The following is a 17,855-nucleotide window of genomic DNA, read 5'->3' on the forward strand; positions in this document are numbered from 1 at the left end:
GTGATGGGACGTATCTCAGAGGCGTTATGTGAGCGTACCACCATGGCCTGAGCAACTGCGGCTACTGAGAGTACACCCAGTACAGACAGCGAGATCATTTTTTTTCTTGGGTGTTGTACGTGTGGGTACAGCCATTTTAATGGCAGTGAGAGCAAGTGGGCAAATGTATTTATAGGTCACTAGCAGAAACTAAGGTGCGTGGTCAGTGTAATTGTAACCACCGTAGCTCTTGTCATAATTTAATATACATAGAAATCAGAAACGGGCATGTCAGGATAGACATCACGAGTGATAATGCGGCCAGTATCTGTGTGCGCTTGAGAGCACCTTGTTGTTCTACTGTGGTGCCCACGCCGCCGGGTCTGTAAATGTCATCGACCTTCTTTATATACGCATACGCTAAAGACTGTATATTCTCTATGGATTTGAACACGTCCTTTGTTTCGCGTAACGCTTGAGCTGTCTCGAGCGTGATGTTGTGAGTGTACGCCAGTGTTTCGCGTGCACCGAGGTCCGAAAGGGCGTGCGCTACAACTATTAACCTTGGTTTGGGAGTGTGGCGAAACGCTCGCTCCGCTGTAATGGGCGGATGCAATGTTATCACCTGGTACGTTTCGTTAGTCGGGTCGTAACACACCGGTCAGTCACACGGACCGTCACATTGTATGGGGCACAGTAAGGACAACACGCCGCCGACCGTGACTTCGCACTCGACCGCGGTGGTGTTGTCGATTTGCAAAGGATCACATACGCCTCTCCAGTCGCAATGAGGCACATTGTAGTCGACGCGACCGTCGGTCACCATAGCTTTCATCAGCCAACACACTCGATTGCCCTTCGAAACATCGGCGATCAACGTGAGCGTAGAGGTCGCCGTCGCTTTAATATCCGTGTGTGAGTGCACGCTCGACGTCGATTGAACACCGGTCATGTCAGACCTGATCAGACCTTCCGAACAAATGACCATTAGTTGTTGTGCGGCCGAGAGTATCGCGATCATACCGTTGAGCTGTGTAGAAAGCACGTACACGCCAGCCTTCCACGTTTCCAAAGTTTCCAGCAGTCTAGAGGGACTTGTCTTAGCGCTACGGCTGTGCTGAATTTGCGTTGAGTAGACACAACGGCTTCGACCTCGCTTAGGATCTGTGGGCTCATGTACTCGTGGTAGGCCAAGACGTGTATAGTCGAGCGCGGTGACGCCCCGAACACTTGACCCGGGTTTGTTGTGGCGATATGCGTGTCCAGTAACGCGGCAAAGTCCGCGTGTCTAGCGTGTATTGATTTTACAGCTCACTCATACCCCAACAGTACGGTCCGTAGAAGTTCGTTCACTTGTTTCCATGCGCTCGTGGAACACAGGACATCGCAACCTCTGTGATACTCAAGTAAAGCGTCACACAGCAGCTGCTTGCACGTTGGAAATACAATCGGTAGTAACTTCTTACTCCACTCTATGTTGAACTCGGATAGTATGTATATGGGCGGTTGCGGCGGTTTGCGCATTTTCTATCCACCCTCCGCTAAAATGACTCTGTGGTCTGTCTCCTGAGATTATGCGGTTGGAACTTGCGAGAGTGCACTATCGACGGTCGGCGTTTCCATTTCGTCAACTGTGCCATTTTCAGCTGCTGGCAAACGGCCGTCGACGGTCGATGCGAGACACCAACATAACGTTAGACCGCGACCCTCATGCCAGTTTTCTGTAGTACTGGTTGTAGTTTCTCGTGCACACTCGAAACGCCATTACGATCACAATTACGTTGATTAATAAATCCAGTATTGTAGCGACTGCAGCCAGCGCCATCGCGCAACTCGTGCCGGTGTTATCTCTCGATACTTTCATTCGTATCCGAGCGTATGCAGAATCTACGGATCTGGTGAAGTTGCTTGTCACTAGCTTGCGCACATTTTATATGGCACTTTGCGCGAGACTCACACAACCTGCAGTGGCGACCGTCGCGTCAGTGCAAAGTTTTTCCGATATATCGCTCGCAACATCGTTTGTCATTTGCTGTACACTGCGCACACTGGCCGCGAGGTCGCGGAGAGGGTTTTTGTTACGAGTTGTGTAATATCCGCTGACTTGCCGATTCAATTCTGGTGGCGCTGACCCAAACGAGAACGCTTTTAAGGCGCATGTCGTGGTAACTCTGGTAGCGCCGTGGTTGACGAGGACGATCATCTTTAGCAATAGTTCATCTCGAAGCGCAACGATGGTGAGGGCGACGGGTTGGCCGGTTCCGCCTTCAGGCCACTCGGTTGCCGCTAGATTGCCCAATGCCACACACGCAGACAAACCCTGTACACACTCAATGACCCGTGTGCGATCGTTGATTTCTGCTAGTACGTTTGCTAGTTCTACGTGCTTCCACGGATCGGGCGTGGGCACGCGCTTGTTTTAGAGGCGTTTTCGTGCAGCCTCTACCCTGCACGACCGCTCGTGGCCACACTAGCTATATTTATCTTTATTTGTTTCACACACACACACACACACACACACACACACACACACACACACACACACACACACACACACACACACACACACACACACACACACACACACACACACACACACACACACACACACAGGCCCTTGCGTGCAAACCCCGGTCAGGCCTGCAGTGTACACATCAGAGACATGATGTTCTTTCACAGAACTGAGGTTGTTCATTACTAAATGACTTTTACAGGAATATTGTTATTATACTATTCAACAGGTTGATCATAATGATGTGTATTAAACCCACAACCTAGCACTGAGGACAGAGGGACTTTATTTAAATTAGTACTTAATGGAAACGATACATAATGATACATAAGAGCCATGTCATACATTCAGCCTAGGAATAGTAGCATTGTGCACTATTAAAAATATACACATCAATTGCTCGAATCCCATTGTTTCAAAGTAAAACTCTAATAAAACTCTAGTCTGACATCAACAGAGAAGACTTAGTGTATGTACTACAAATACAGCATTAGGATTTCGAGTGGACCGTGCACCTTGTGAACCATCAGAGGCTTATGATGCAACATATCTTCCAGTTGCTATTAGACAAGTTATAATTCTCGACCATTTTTCGGAACTGGTTTCTTGGGTCCGTGAGTAAATGCCAAATGAGATGATAGTCCTTAAGTAATTTCCAGGCGATCCCATGTCACGCTCTTGCCCATCAGCCGGTGAACGCTGAGACGGAACTCGATGAGAGCGATGTATTTTTTAAGTGCTCCGAATGTACTTCTAACAAGCGTGCGATTCACTTCGTGAGTAAACCGCAGCTGCAGCTGATTCAAACAGTCGAGCCAACTTTCTACATCACAATATGCGTTTTGTAGTTAGTCGAGTTACCTTTTGTGTGGCGCATGCACGGGTCGTTAGCGTCCAGCTCCCAGCTTATAGAGTCCTGTATTGACACAGACGTCAATACATCTCAATGTCATGCAACACACAAAGTCTGTCGTATACAGGTGGGTTAACACATGTACGATACCTTTTGTGTGGCGCATGCATGGGTCGTTAGCGTCCAGCTCCCGGCTTATAGAGAGTCCTGTATTGACACAGACGTCAATACATCTCGATGTCATGCAACACACAAAGTCTGTCGCATACAGGTGGGTTAACACACATGTACGATGTGTGCGATGGCGCGCCCATTTACAATGGGACACGACGATGATCATTGTTAACCAAATTCTTGTTTCTCACGACAGGTGGTAGCGTTGTCTCCTGCACCTGGTCTTCGTGCACAGAGGGTGTTGTAATGTGCTCGTCATAGTCGCGATCGTTGTCACTCGAATCCGTTGTTCTCACGACAGGTGGTAGCGTTGTCTCCTGCATGTTGTCGTCGCGTGCGGCAAGCGTTGTGCTGTGCTCGTTATAATGGTTGTCTTCGTACAAAGGGGGTGTTGAATACTCCTTCGCGAGTAGTCTAGGAGGTGGTGTGATGGGACGTATCTCAGAGGCGTTATGTGAGCGTATCACCATGGCCTGAGCAACTGCGACTACTGAGAGTACACCCAGTACATACAGCGAGATCATTTTTTTTCTTGGGTGTTGTACGTGTGGGTACAGCCGCTTTAATGGCAGTGAGAGCAAGTGGGTATATGTATTTATAGGTCACTAGCAGAAACTAAGGCACGTGGTCATAGTGTAATCGTAACCACCTAAAGTAGCTCTTGTCATAATTTAATATACATAGAAATCAGAAACGGGCATGTCAGGATAGACATCACGAGTGATAATGCGGCCAGTATCTGTGTGCGCTTGAGAGCACCTTGTTGTTCTACTGTGGTGCCCATGCCGCCGGGTCTGTAAATGTCATCGACCTTCTTTATATACGCATACGCTAAAGACCGTATATTCTCTATGGATTTGAACACGTACTTTGTTTCGCGTAACGCTTGAGCTGTCTCGAGCGTGATGTTGTGAGCGTACACCAGAGTTTCGCGTGCACCGAGGTCCGAAAGGGCGTGCGCTACAACTATTAACCTTGGTTTGGGAGTGTGGCGAAACGCTCGCTCCGCTGTAATGGGCGGATGCAATGTTATCACCTGGTACGTTTCGTTAGTCGGGTCGTAACACACCGGTCCGTGTCACGGACCGTCACATTGTATGGGGCAAAGTAAGGACAACACGCCGCCGACCGTGACTTCGCACTCGACCGCGGTGGTGTTGTCGATTTGCAAAGGATCACATACGCCTCTCCAGTCGCAATGAGGCACATTGTAGTCGACGCGACCGTCGGTCACCATAGCTTTCGTCAGCCAACACACTCGATTGCCCTTCGAAACATTGGCAATCAACGTGAGCGTAGAGGTCGCCGTCGCTTTAATGTACGCCAGGATATCCGTGTGTGAGTGCACGCTCGACGTCGATTGACAACCAGTCATGTCAGACCTGATCAGACCTTCCGAACACATGACCATTAGTTGTTGTGCGGCAGAGAGTATCGCGATCATACCGTTGAGATGTGTAGAAAGCGCGTACACGCCAGCCTTCCACGTTTCCAAAGTTTCCAGCAGTCTAGAGGGACTTGTCTTAGCGCTACGGCTGTGCTGAATTTGCGTTGAGTAGACACAACGGCTTCGACCTCGCTTAGGATCTGTGGGCTCATGTACTCGTGGTAGGCCAAGACGTGTATAGTCGAGCGCGGTGATGCCCCGAACACTTGACCCGGTTTTGTTGTGGCGATATGCGTGTCCAGTAACGCGGCAAAGTCCGCGTGTCTAGCTTGTATTGATTTTACAGCTCGCTCATACCCCAACAGTACGGTCCGTAGAAGTTCGTTCACTTGTTTGCATGCGCTCGCGGAACACAGGACATCGCAACCTCTGTGATACTCAAGTAAAGCGTCACACACCAGCTGCTTGCACGTTGGAAATACAATCGGTAGTAACTTCTTACTCTGCTCTATGTTGAACTCGTATAGTATGTATATGGGCGGTTGCGGCGATTTGCGCATTTTCTATCTACCCTACGCTAATATGACTCTGTGGTCTGTCTCCTGAGATGGTGCGGTTGGAACTTGCGAGAGTGCACTATCGACGGTCGGCGTTTCCATTTCGTCAACTGTGCCATTTTCAGCCGCTGGCAAACGGCCGTCGACGGTCGATGCGAGACACCAACATAACGTTAGACCGTGACCCTCATGCCAGTTTTCTGTAGTACTGGTTGTAGTTTCTGGTGCACAGTCGATACGCCATTAAGATCACAATTACGTTGATTAATAAATCCAGTGTTGTAGCGACTGCAGCCAGCGCCGTCGCGCAACTCGTGTCGGTGTTATCTCTCGATACTTTCATTCGTATCCGAGCGTATGCAGAATCTACGGATCTGGTGAAGTTGCTTGTCACTAGCTTGCGCACGTTTGATATGGCACTTTGTGCGAGACTCACACAACCTGCAGTGGCGACCGTCGCGTCAGTGCAAAGTTTTTCCGATATATCGCTCGCAACATCGTTTGTCATTTGCTGTACACTGCGCACAATGGCCGCGAGGTCGCGGAGAGGGTTTTCTTTACGAGTTGTGTAATATCCGCTGACTTGCCGATTCAGTTCTGGTGGCGCTGACCCAAACGAGAACGCTTTTAAGGCGCATGTCGTGGTAACTCTGGTAGCGCCGTGGTTGACGAGGACGATCGTCTTTAGCAATAGTTCATCTCGAAGCGCAACGATGGTGAGGGCGACGGGTTGGCCGGTTCCGCCTTCAGGCCACTCGGTTGCCGCTAGATTGCCCAATGCCACACACGCAGACGAACCCTGTACACACTCAATGACCCGTGTGCGATCGTTGATTTCTGCTAGTACGTTTGCTAGTTCTACGTGCTTCCACGGATCGGGCGTGGGCACGCGCTTGTTTTAGAGGCGTTTTCGCGCAGCCTCTACCCTGCACGACCGCTCGTGGCCGCACTAGCTATATTTATCTTTATTTGTTTCACACACACACACACACACACACACACACACACACACACACACACACACACACACACACACACACACACACACGCGCACGTGCGCACACACACACACACACACACACACACACACACACACACACACACACACACAGGCCCTTGCGTGCAAACCCCGGTCAGGCCTGCAGTGTACACATCAGAGACATGATGTTCTTTCACAGAACTGAGGTTGTTAATTACTAAATGACTTTTACAGGAATATTGTTATTATACTATTCAACAGGTTGATCATAATAATGTGTATTAAACCCACAACCTAGCACTGAGGACAGAGGGACTTTATTTAAATTAGTACTTAATGGAAACGATACATAATGATACATAAGAGCCATGTCATACATTCAGCCTAGGAATAGTAGCATTGTGCACTATTAAAAATATACACATCAATTGCTCGAATCCCATTGTTGCAAAGTAAAACTCTAATAAAACTCTAGTCTGACATCAACAGAGAAGACTTAGTGTATGTACTACAAATACAGCATTAGGATTTCGAGTGGACCATGCACCTTGTGAACCATCAGAGGCTTATGACGCAACATATCTTCCAGTTGCTATTAGACAAGTTATAATTCTCAACCATTTTTCGGAACTGGTTTCTTGGGTCCGTGAGTAAATGCCAAATGAGATGATAGTCCTTAAGTAAGTTCCTGGCGATCCCATGTCACGCTCTTGCCCATCAGCCGGTGAACGCTGAGACGGAACTCGATGAGAGCGATGTATTTTTTAAGTGCTCCGAATGTATTTCTAACAAGCGTGCGATTCACTTCGTGAGTAAACCGCAGCTGCAGCTGATTCAAACAGTCGAGCCAACTTTCTACATCACAATATGCGTTTTGTAGTTAGTCGAGTTACCTTTTGTGTGGCACATGCACGGGTCGTTAGCGTCCAGCTCCCAGCTTATAGAGTCCTGTATTGACACAGACGTCAATACATCTCGATGTCATGCAACACACAAAGTCTGTCGTATACAGGTGGGTTAACACATGTACGATACCTTTTGTGTGGCCTATGCACGGGTCGTTAGCGTCCAGCTCCCGGCTTATAGAGAGTCCTGTATTGACACAGACGTCAATACATCTCGATGTCAAGCAACACACAAAGTCTGTCGCATACATGTGGGTTAACACACATGTACGATGTGTGCGATGGCGCGCCCGTTTACAATGGGACACGACGATGATCATTGTTAACCAAACTACTTTAAAGAAGTAGTCCAGTTACACATTTGTGGGCTTATAACTTGGCTTCTGAATGTCCTAGAGCGATCAGGTTTGTTTTAGTGTACTCCAATCAACAGCCCCTACAACCACAAAAAGGAATGGAGTCATTAGCACTTATGGTTTTTAAATGGCACCCAGAATTATGTTGCACGAAGCACAATTTCACATCATTCTGGGTTCATTTGTGTGAAAACAAGGTCCAATCAGGCTGAAACGTTACAGGAAGGTAGAATCTATTGAGTTGTAAGTGATCTGAACGTTTCATGATGATAGCACTTTCCTAAGGGGGTCAAACCATGTCCCAAAGGTCACCGGGCCTGGTGTCACTTTAAAGAAGTAGTCCAGTTACACCTTTGTGGGCTTATAACTTGGCTTCTGAATGTCCTAGAGAGGTCAGGTTTGTTTTAGTGTACTCCAATCAACAGCCCCTACAACCACAAAAAGGAATGGAGTCATTAGCACTTATGGTTTGTAAATGGCACCCAGAATTATGTTGCACGAAGCACAATTTCACATCATTCTGGGTTCATTTGTGTGAAAACAAGGTCCAATCAGGCTGAAACGTTACAGGAAGGTAGAATCTATTGAGTTGTAAGTGATCTGAACGTTTCATGATGATAGCCCTTTCCTAAGGGGGTCAAACCATGTCCCAAAGGTCACCGGATCTGGTGTCAATTTAAAGAAGTAGTCCAGTTACACATTTGTGGGCTTATAACTTGGCTTCTGAATGTCCTAGAGAGGTCAGGTTTGTTTTAGTGTACTCCAGTCAACAGCCCCTACAACCACAAAAAGGAATGGAGTCATTAGCACTTATGGTTTGTAAATATCACCCAGAATTATGTTGCACGAAGCACAATTTCACATCATTCTGGGTCCATTTGTGTTAAAACAAGGTCCAATCAGGCTGAAACATTACAGGAAGGTAGAATCTATTAAGTTGTAAGTGATCTGAACGTTTCATGATGATAGCACTTCCCTAAGGGGGTCAAACCATGTCCCAAAGGTCACCGGATCTGGTGTCTAAAGAAGTAGTCCAGTTACAAATTTGTGGGCTTATAACTTGGCTTCTGAATGTCCTAGAGAGATCAGGTTTGTTTTAGTATACTCCAATCAACAGCCCCTACAACCACAAAAAGGAATGGAGTCATTAGACTTATGGTTTTTAAATGGCACCCAGAATTATGTTGCACGAAGCACAATTTCACATCATTCTGGGTTCATTTGTGTGAAAACAAGGTCCAATCAGGCTGAAACGTTACAGGAAGGTAGAATCTATTGCGTTGTAAGTGATCTGAACGTTTCATGATGATCGCACATTCCTATAGGGGGTCAAACCATGTCCCAAATGTCACCGGGCCTGGTGTCACTTTAAAGAAGTAGTCCAGTTACACCTTTGTGGGCTTATAACTTGGCTTCTGAATGTCCTAGAGAGGTTAGGTTTTTTTTAGTGTACTCTAATCAAAAGCCCCTACAACCACAAAAAGGAATGGAGTCATTAGCACTTATGGTTTGTAAATGGCACCCAGAATTACGTTGCACGAAGCACAATTTCACATCATTCTGGGTTCATTTGTGTGAAAACAAGGTCCAATCAGGCTGAAACGTTACAGGAAGGTAGAATCTATTGAGTTGTAAGTGATCTGAACGTTTCATGATGATAGCACTTTCCTAAGGGGGTCAAACCATGTCCCAAAGGTCACCGGATCTGGTGTCAATTTAAAGAAGTAGTCCAGTTACACATTTGTGGGCTTATAACTTGGCTTCTGAATGTCCTAGAGAGATCAGGTTTGTTTTAGTGTACTCCAATCAACAGCCCCTACAACCACAAAAAGGAATGGAGTCATTAGCACTTATGGTTTGTAAATGGCACCCAGAATTATGTTGCACGAAGCACAATTTCACATCATTCTGGGTCCATTTGTGTGAAAACAAGGTCCAATCAGGCTGAAACATTACAGGAAGGTAGAATCTATTAAGTTGTAAGTGATCTGAACGTTTCATGATGATAGCACTTCCCTAAGGGGGTCAAACCATGTCCCAAAGGTCACCGGATCTGGTGTCTAAAGAAGTAGTCCAGTTACACATTTGTGGGCTTATAACTTGGCTTCTGAATGTCCTAGAGAGATCAAGTTTGTTTTAGTGTACTCCAATCAACAGCCCCTACAACCAGAAAAGGAATGGAGTCATTAGCACTTATGGTTTGTAAATGGCACCCAGAATTATGTTGCACGAAGCACAATTTCACATCATTCTGGGTCCATTTGTGTGAAAACAAGGTCCAATCAGGCTGAAACGTTACAAGAAGGTAGAATCTATTGAGTTGTAAGTGATCTGAACGTTTCATGATGATCTCACATTCCCATAGGGGGTCAAACCATGTCCCAAAGGTCACCGGGCCTGGTGTCACTTTAAAGAAGTAGTCCAGTTACACCTTTGTGGGCTTATAACTTGGCTTCTGAATGTCCTAGAGAGGTCAGGTTTGTTTTAGTGTACTCTAATCAACAGCCCCTACAACCACAAAAAGGAATGGAGTCATTAGCACTTATGGTTTGTAAATGGCACCCAGAATTATGTTGCACAAAGCACAATTTCACATCATTCTGGGTCCATTTGTGTGAAAACAAGGTCCAATCAGGCTGAAACGTTACAGGAAGGTAGAATCTATTGAGTTGTAAGTGATCTGAACGTTTCATGATGATAGCACTTTCCTAAGGGGGTCAAACCATGTCCCAAAGGTCACCGGATCTGGTGTCAATTTAAAGAAGTAGTCCAGTTACACATTTGTGGGCTTATAACTTGGCTTCTGAATGTCCTAGAGCGATCAGGTTTGCTTTAGTGTACTCCAATCAACAGCCCCTACAACCACAAAAAGGAATGGAGTCATTAGCACTTATGGTTTGTAAATGGCACCCAGAATTATGTTGCACGAAGTACAATTTCACATCATTCTGGGTCCATTTGTGTGAAAACAAGGTCCAATCAGGCTGAAACGCTACAAGAAGGTAGAATCTATTGAGTTGTAAGTGATCTGAACGTTTCAAGATGATCGCACATTCCTATAGGGGGTAAAACCATGTCCCAAAGGTCACCGGGCCTGGTGTCACTTTAAAGAAGTAGTCCAGTTACACCTTTGTGGGCTTATAACTTGGCTTCTGAATGTCCTAGAGAGGTCAGGTTTGTTTTAGTGTACTCCAATCAACAGCCCCTACAACCACAAAAAGGAATGGAGTAATTAGCACTTATGGTTTGTAAATGGCCCCCAGAATTATGTTGCACGAAGCACAATTTCACATCATTCTGGGTCCATTTGTGTGAAAACAAGGTCCAATCAGGCTGAAACGTTACAGGAAGGTAGAATCTATTGAGTTGTAATTGATCTGAACGTTTCATGATGATAGCACTTTCCTAAGGGGGTCAAACCATGTCCCAAAGGTCACCGGATCTGGTGTCAATTTAAAGAAGTAGTCCAGTTACACATTTGTGGGCTTATAACTTGGCTTCTGAATGTCCTAGAGAGATCAGGTTTTTTTAGTGTACTCCAATCAACAGCCCCTACAACCACAATAAGGAATGGAGTCATTAGCACTTATGGTTTTTAAATGGCACCCAGAATTATGTTGCACGAAGCACAATTTCACATCATTCTGGGTTCATTTGTTTGAAAACAAGGTACAATCAGGCTGAAACGTTACAGGAAGGTAGAATCTATTGAATTGTAAGTGATCTGAACGTTTCATGATGATAGCACTTTCCTAAGGGGGTCAAACCATGTCCCAAAGGTCACCGGGCCTGGTGTCACTTTAAAGAAGTAGTCCAGTTACACCTTTGTGGGCTTATAACTTGGCTTCTGAATATCCTAGAGAGGTCAGGTTTGTTTTAGAGTACTCCAATTAGCAGCCCCCATTACCACTAAAAGGAATGAAGTCATTAGCATTTATGGTTTGTAAATGGCACCCAGAATTATGTTGCACGAAGCACAATTTCACATCATTCTGGGTCAATTTGTGTGAAAACAAGGTCCAATCCGGCTGAAACGCTACAAGAAGGTAGAATCTATTGAGTTGTAAGTGATCTGAACGTTTCAAGATGATCGCACATTCCTATAGGGGGTCAAACCATGTCCCAAAGGTCACCGGGCCAAATGTCACTTTAAAGAAGTAGTCCAGTTACACCTTTGTGGGCTTATAACTTGGCTTCTGAATGTCCTAGAGAGATCAGGTTTGTTTTAGTATACTCCAATCAACAGCCCCTACAACCACAAAAAGGAATGGAGTCATTAGCACTTATGGTTTGTAAATGGCACCCAGAATTATGTTGCACGAAGCACAATTTCACATCATTCTGGGTTCATTTGTGTGAAAACAAGGTCCAATCAGGCTGCAACGTTACAAGAAGGTAGAATCTATTTAGTTGTAAGTGATCTGAACGTTTCATGATGATAGCGCTTTCCTAAGGGGATCAAACCATGTCCCAAAGGTCACCGGATCTGGTGTCAATTTAAAGAAGTAGTCCAGTTACACATTTGTGGGGTTATAACTTGGCTTCTGAATGTCCTAGAGAGATCAAGTTTGTTTTAGTGTACTCCAATCAACAGCCCCTACAACACAAAAGGAATGGAGTCATTAGCACTTATGGTTTGTAAATGGCATCCAGAATTATGTTGCACGAAGCACAATTTCACATCATTCTGGGTCCATTTGTGTGAAAACAAGGTCCAATGAGGCTGAAACGTTACAAGAAGGTAAAATCTATTGAGTTGTAAGTGATCTGAACATTTCATGATGATATCACATTCCCATAGGAGGTCAAACCATGTCCCAAAGGTCACCGGGCCTGGTGTCACTTTAAAGAAGTAGTCCAGTTACACCTTTGTGGGCTTATAACTTGGCTTCTGAATGTCCTAGAGAGGTCAGGTTTGTTTTAGTGTACTCCAATCAACAGCCCCTACAACCACAAAAAGGAATGGAGTCATTAGCACTTATGGTTTGTAAATGGCACCCAGAATTATGTTGCACGAAGCACAATTTCACATCATTCTGGGTTCATGTGTGTGACAACAAGGTCCAATCAGGCTGAAACGTTACAGGAAGGTAGAATCTATTGAGTTGTAAGTGATCTGAACGTTTCATGATGATAGCACTTTCCTAAGGGGGTCAAACCATGTCCCAAAGGTCACCGGATCTGTTGTCAATTTAAAGTAGTAGTCCAGTTACACATTTGTGGACTTATAACTTGGCTTCTGAATGTCCTAGAGAGATCAGGTTTGTTTTAATGTACTCCAATCAACAGCCCCTACAACCACAAAAAGGAATGGAGTCATTAGCATTTATGGTTTGTAAATGGCACCCAGAATTATGTTGCACGAAGCACAATTTCACATCATTCTGGGTTCATTTGTGTGAAAACAAGGTCCAATCCGGCTGAAACGTTACAGGAAGGTAGAATCTATTGCGTTGTAAGTGATCTGAACGTTTCATGATGATAGCACTTTCCTAAGGGGGTCAAACCATGTCCCAAAGGTCACCGGATCTGGTGTCAATTTAAAGAAGTAGTCCAGTTACACATTTGTGGGCTTATAACTTGGCTTCTGAATGTCCTAGAGCGATCAGATTTGCTTTAGTGTACTCCAATCAACAGCCCCTACAACCACAAAAAGGAATGGAGACATTAGCACTTATGGTTTTTAAATGGCACCCAGAATTATGTTGCACGAAGCACAATTTCACATCATTCTGGGTTCATTTGTGTGAAAACAAGGTCCAATCAGGCTGAAACAATACAGGAAGGTAGAATCTATTGAGTTGTAAGTGATCTGAACGTTTCATGATGATCGCACTTTCCTAAGGGGGTCAAACCATGTCCCAAAGGTCACTGGATCTGGTGTCACTTTAAAGAAGTAGTCCAGTTACACATTTGTGGGCTTATAACTTGGCTTCTGAATGTCCTAGAGAGGTCAGGGTTGTTTTAGTGTACTCCAATCAACAGCCCCTACAACCACAAAACGGAATGGAGTCATTAGCACTTATGGTTTTTAAATGGCACCCAGAATTATGTTGCACGAAGCACAATTTCACATCATTCTGGGTTCATTTGTGTGAAAACAAGGTCCAATCAGGCTGAAACGTTACAGGAAGGTAGAATCTACTGAGTTGTAAGTGATCTGAACGTTTCATGATGATAGCACTTTCCTAAGGGGGTCAAACGATGTCCCAAAGATCACCGGATCTGGTGTCAATTTAAAGAAGTAGTCCAGTTACACATTTGTGGGCTTATAACTTGGCTTCTGAATGTCCTAGAGAGATCAGGTTTGTTTTAGTGTACTCCAATCAACAGCCCCTACAACCACAAAAAGGAATGGAGTCATTAGCACTTATGGTTTGTAAATGGCACCCAGAATTATGTTGCACGAAGCACAATTTCACATCATTCTGGGTCAATTTGTGTGAAAACAAGGTCCAATCCGGCTGAAACGCTACAAGAAGGTAGAATCTATTGAGTTGTAAGTGATCTGAACGTTTCAAGATGATCGCACATTCCTATAGGGGGTCAAACCATGTCCCAAAGGTCACCGGGCCAAATGTCACTTTAAAGAAGTAGTCCAGTTACACCTTTGTGGGCTTATAACTTGGCTTCTGAATGTCCTAGAGAGATCAGGTTTGTTTTAGTATACTCCAATCAACAGCCCCTACAACCACAAAAAGGAATGGAGTCATTAGCACTTATGGTTTGTAAATGGCACCCAGAATTATGTTGCACGAAGCACAATTTCACATCATTCTGGGTTCATTTGTGTGAAAACAAGGTCCAATCAGGCTGCAACGTTACAAGAAGGTAGAATCTATTTAGTTGTAAGTGATCTGAACATTTCATGATGATAGCGCTTTCCTAAGGGGATCAAACCATGTCCCAAAGGTCACCGGATCTGGTGTCAATTTAAAGAAGTAGTCCAGTTACACATTTGTGGGGTTATAACTTGGCTTCTGAATGTCCTAGAGAGATCAAGTTTGTTTTAGTGTACTCCAATCAACAGCCCCTACAACCACAAAAGGAATGGAGTCATTAGCACTTATGGTTTGTAAATGGCATCCAGAATTATGTTGCACGAAGCACAATTTCACATCATTCTGGGTCCATTTGTGTGAAAACAAGGTCCAATGAGGCTGAAACGTTACAAGAAGGTAAAATCTATTGAGTTGTAAGTGATCTGAACATTTCATGATGATCTCACATTCCCATAGGGGGTCAAACCATGTCCCAAAGGTCACCGGGCCTGGTGTCACTTTAAAGAAGTAGTCCAGTTACACCTTTGTGGGCTTATAACTTGGCTTCTGAATGTCCTAGAGAGGTCAGGTTTGTTTTAGTGTACTCCAATCAACAGCCCCTACAACCACAAAAAGGAATGGAGTCATTAGCACTTATGGTTTGTAAATGGCACCCAGAATTATGTTGCACGAAGCACAATTTCACATCATTCTGGGTTCATGTGTGTGACAACAAGGTCCAATCAGGCTGAAACGTTACAGGAAGGTAGAATCTATTGAGTTGTAAGTGATCTGAACGTTTCATGATGATAGCACTTTCCTAAGGGGGTCAAACCATGTCCCAAAGGTCACCGGATCTGTTGTCAATTTAAAGTAGTAGTCCAGTTACACATTTGTGGACTTATAACTTGGCTTCTGAATGTCCTAGAGAGATCAGGTTTGTTTTAATGTACTCCAATCAACAGCCCCTACAACCACAAAAAGGAATGGAGTCATTAGCATTTATGGTTTGTAAATGGCACCCAGAATTATGTTGCACGAAGCACAATTTCACATCATTCTGGGTTCATTTGTGTGAAAACAAGGTCCAATCCGGCTGAAACGTTACAGGAAGGTAGAATCTATTGCGTTGTAAGTGATCTGAACGTTTCATGATGATAGCACTTTCCTAAGGGGGTCAAACCATGTCCCAAAGGTCACCGGATCTGGTGTCAATTTAAAGAAGTAGTCCAGTTACACATTTGTGGGCTTATAACTTGGCTTCTGAATGTCCTAGAGCGATCAGGTTTGCTTTAGTGTACTCCAATCAACAGCCCCTACAACCACAAAAAGGAATGGAGACATTAGCACTTATGGTTTTTAAATGGCACCCAGAATTATGTTGCATGAAGCACAATTTCACATCATTCTGGGTTCATTTGTGTGAAAACAAGGTCCAATCAGGCTGAAACAATACAGGAAGGTAGAATCTATTGAGTTGTAAGTGATCTGAACGTTTCATGATGATCGCACTTTCCTAAGGGGGTCAAACCATGTCCCAAAGGTCACTGGATCTGGTGTCACTTTAAAGAAGTAGTCCAGTTACACATTTGTGGGCTTATAACTTGGCTTCTGAATGTCCTAGAGAGGTCAGGGTTGTTTTAGTGTACTCCAATCAACAGCCCCTACAACCACAAAACGGAATGGAGTCATTAGCACTTATGGTTTTTAAATGGCACCCAGAATTATGTTGCACGAAGCACAATTTCACATCATTCTGGGTTCATTTGTGTGAAAACAAGGTCCAATCAGGCTGAAACGTTACAGGAAGGTAGAATCTACTGAGTTGTAAGTGATCTGAACGTTTCATGATGATAGCACTTTCCTAAGGGGGTCAAACGATGTCCCAAAGATCACCGGATCTGGTGTCAATTTAAAGAAGTAGTCCAGTTACACATTTGTGGGCTTATAACTTGGCTTCTGAATGTCCTAGAGAGATCAGGTTTGTTTTAGTGTACTCCAATCAACAGCCCCTACAACCACAAAAAGGAATGGAGTCATTAGCACTTATGGTTTGTAAATGGCACCCAGAATTATGTTGCACGAAGCACAATTTCACATCATTCTTGGTCCATTTGTGTGAAAACAAGGTCCAATCAGGCTGAAACGCTACAAGAAGGTAGAATCTATTGAGTTGTAAGTGATCTGAACGTTTCAAGATGATCGCACATTCCTATAGGGGGTAAAACCATGTCCCAAAGGTCACCGGGCCTGGTGTCACTTTAAAGAAGTAGTCCAGTTACACCTTTGTGGGCTTATAACTTGGCTTCTGAATGTCCTAGAGAGGTTAGGTTTGTTTTAGTGTACTCCAATCAACAGCCCCTACAACCACAAAAAGGAATGGAGTAATTAGCACTTATGGTTTGTAAATGGCCCCCAGAATTATGTTGCACGAAGCAAAATTTCACATCATTCTGGGTCCATTTGTGTGAAAACAAGGTCCAATCAGGCTGAAACGTTACAGGAAGGTAGAATCTATTGAGTTGTAAGTGATCTGAACGTTTCATGATGATAGCACTTTCCTAAGGGGGTCAAACCATGTCCCAAAGGTCACCGGATCTGGTGTCAATTTAAAGAAGTAGTCCAGTTACACATTTGTGGGCTTATAACTTGGCTTCTGAATGTCCTAGAGACATCAGGTTTGTTTTAGTATACTCCAATCAACAGCCCCTACAACCACAATAAGGAATGGAGTCATTAGCACTTATGGTTTTTAAATGGCACCCAGAATTATGTTGCACGAAGCACAATTTCACATTATTCTGGGTTCATTTGTGTGAAAACAAGGTACAATCAGGCTGAAACGTTACAGGAAGGTAGAATCTATTGAATTGTAAGTGATCTGAACGTTTCATGATGATAGCACTTTCCTAAGGGGGTCAAACCATGTCCCAAAGGTCACCGGGCCTGGTGTCACTTTAAAGAAGTAGTCCAGTTACACATTTGTGGGCTTATAACTTGGCTTCTGAATGTCCTAGAGACATCAGGTTTGTTTTAGTATACTCCAATCAACAGCCCCTACAACCACAATAAGGAATGGAGTCATTAGCACTTATGGTTTTTAAATGGCACCCAGAATTATGTTGCACGAAGCACAATTTCACATTATTCTGGGTTCATTTGTGTGAAAACAAGGTACAATCAGGCTGAAACGTTACAGGAAGGTAGAATCTATTGAATTGTAAGTGATCTGAACGTTTCATGATGATAGCACTTTCCTAAGGGGGTCAAACCATGTCCCAAAGGTCACCGGGCCTGGTGTCACTTTAAAGAAGTAGTCCAGTTACACCTTTGTGGGCTTATAACTTGGCTTCTGAATGTCCTAGAGAGATCAGGTTTGTTTTAATGTACTC

This window comes from Nothobranchius furzeri, chromosome 16, assembly GCF_043380555.1.
Source record: "Nothobranchius furzeri strain GRZ-AD chromosome 16, NfurGRZ-RIMD1, whole genome shotgun sequence".
NCBI lineage: Eukaryota > Metazoa > Chordata > Actinopteri > Cyprinodontiformes > Nothobranchiidae > Nothobranchius > Nothobranchius furzeri.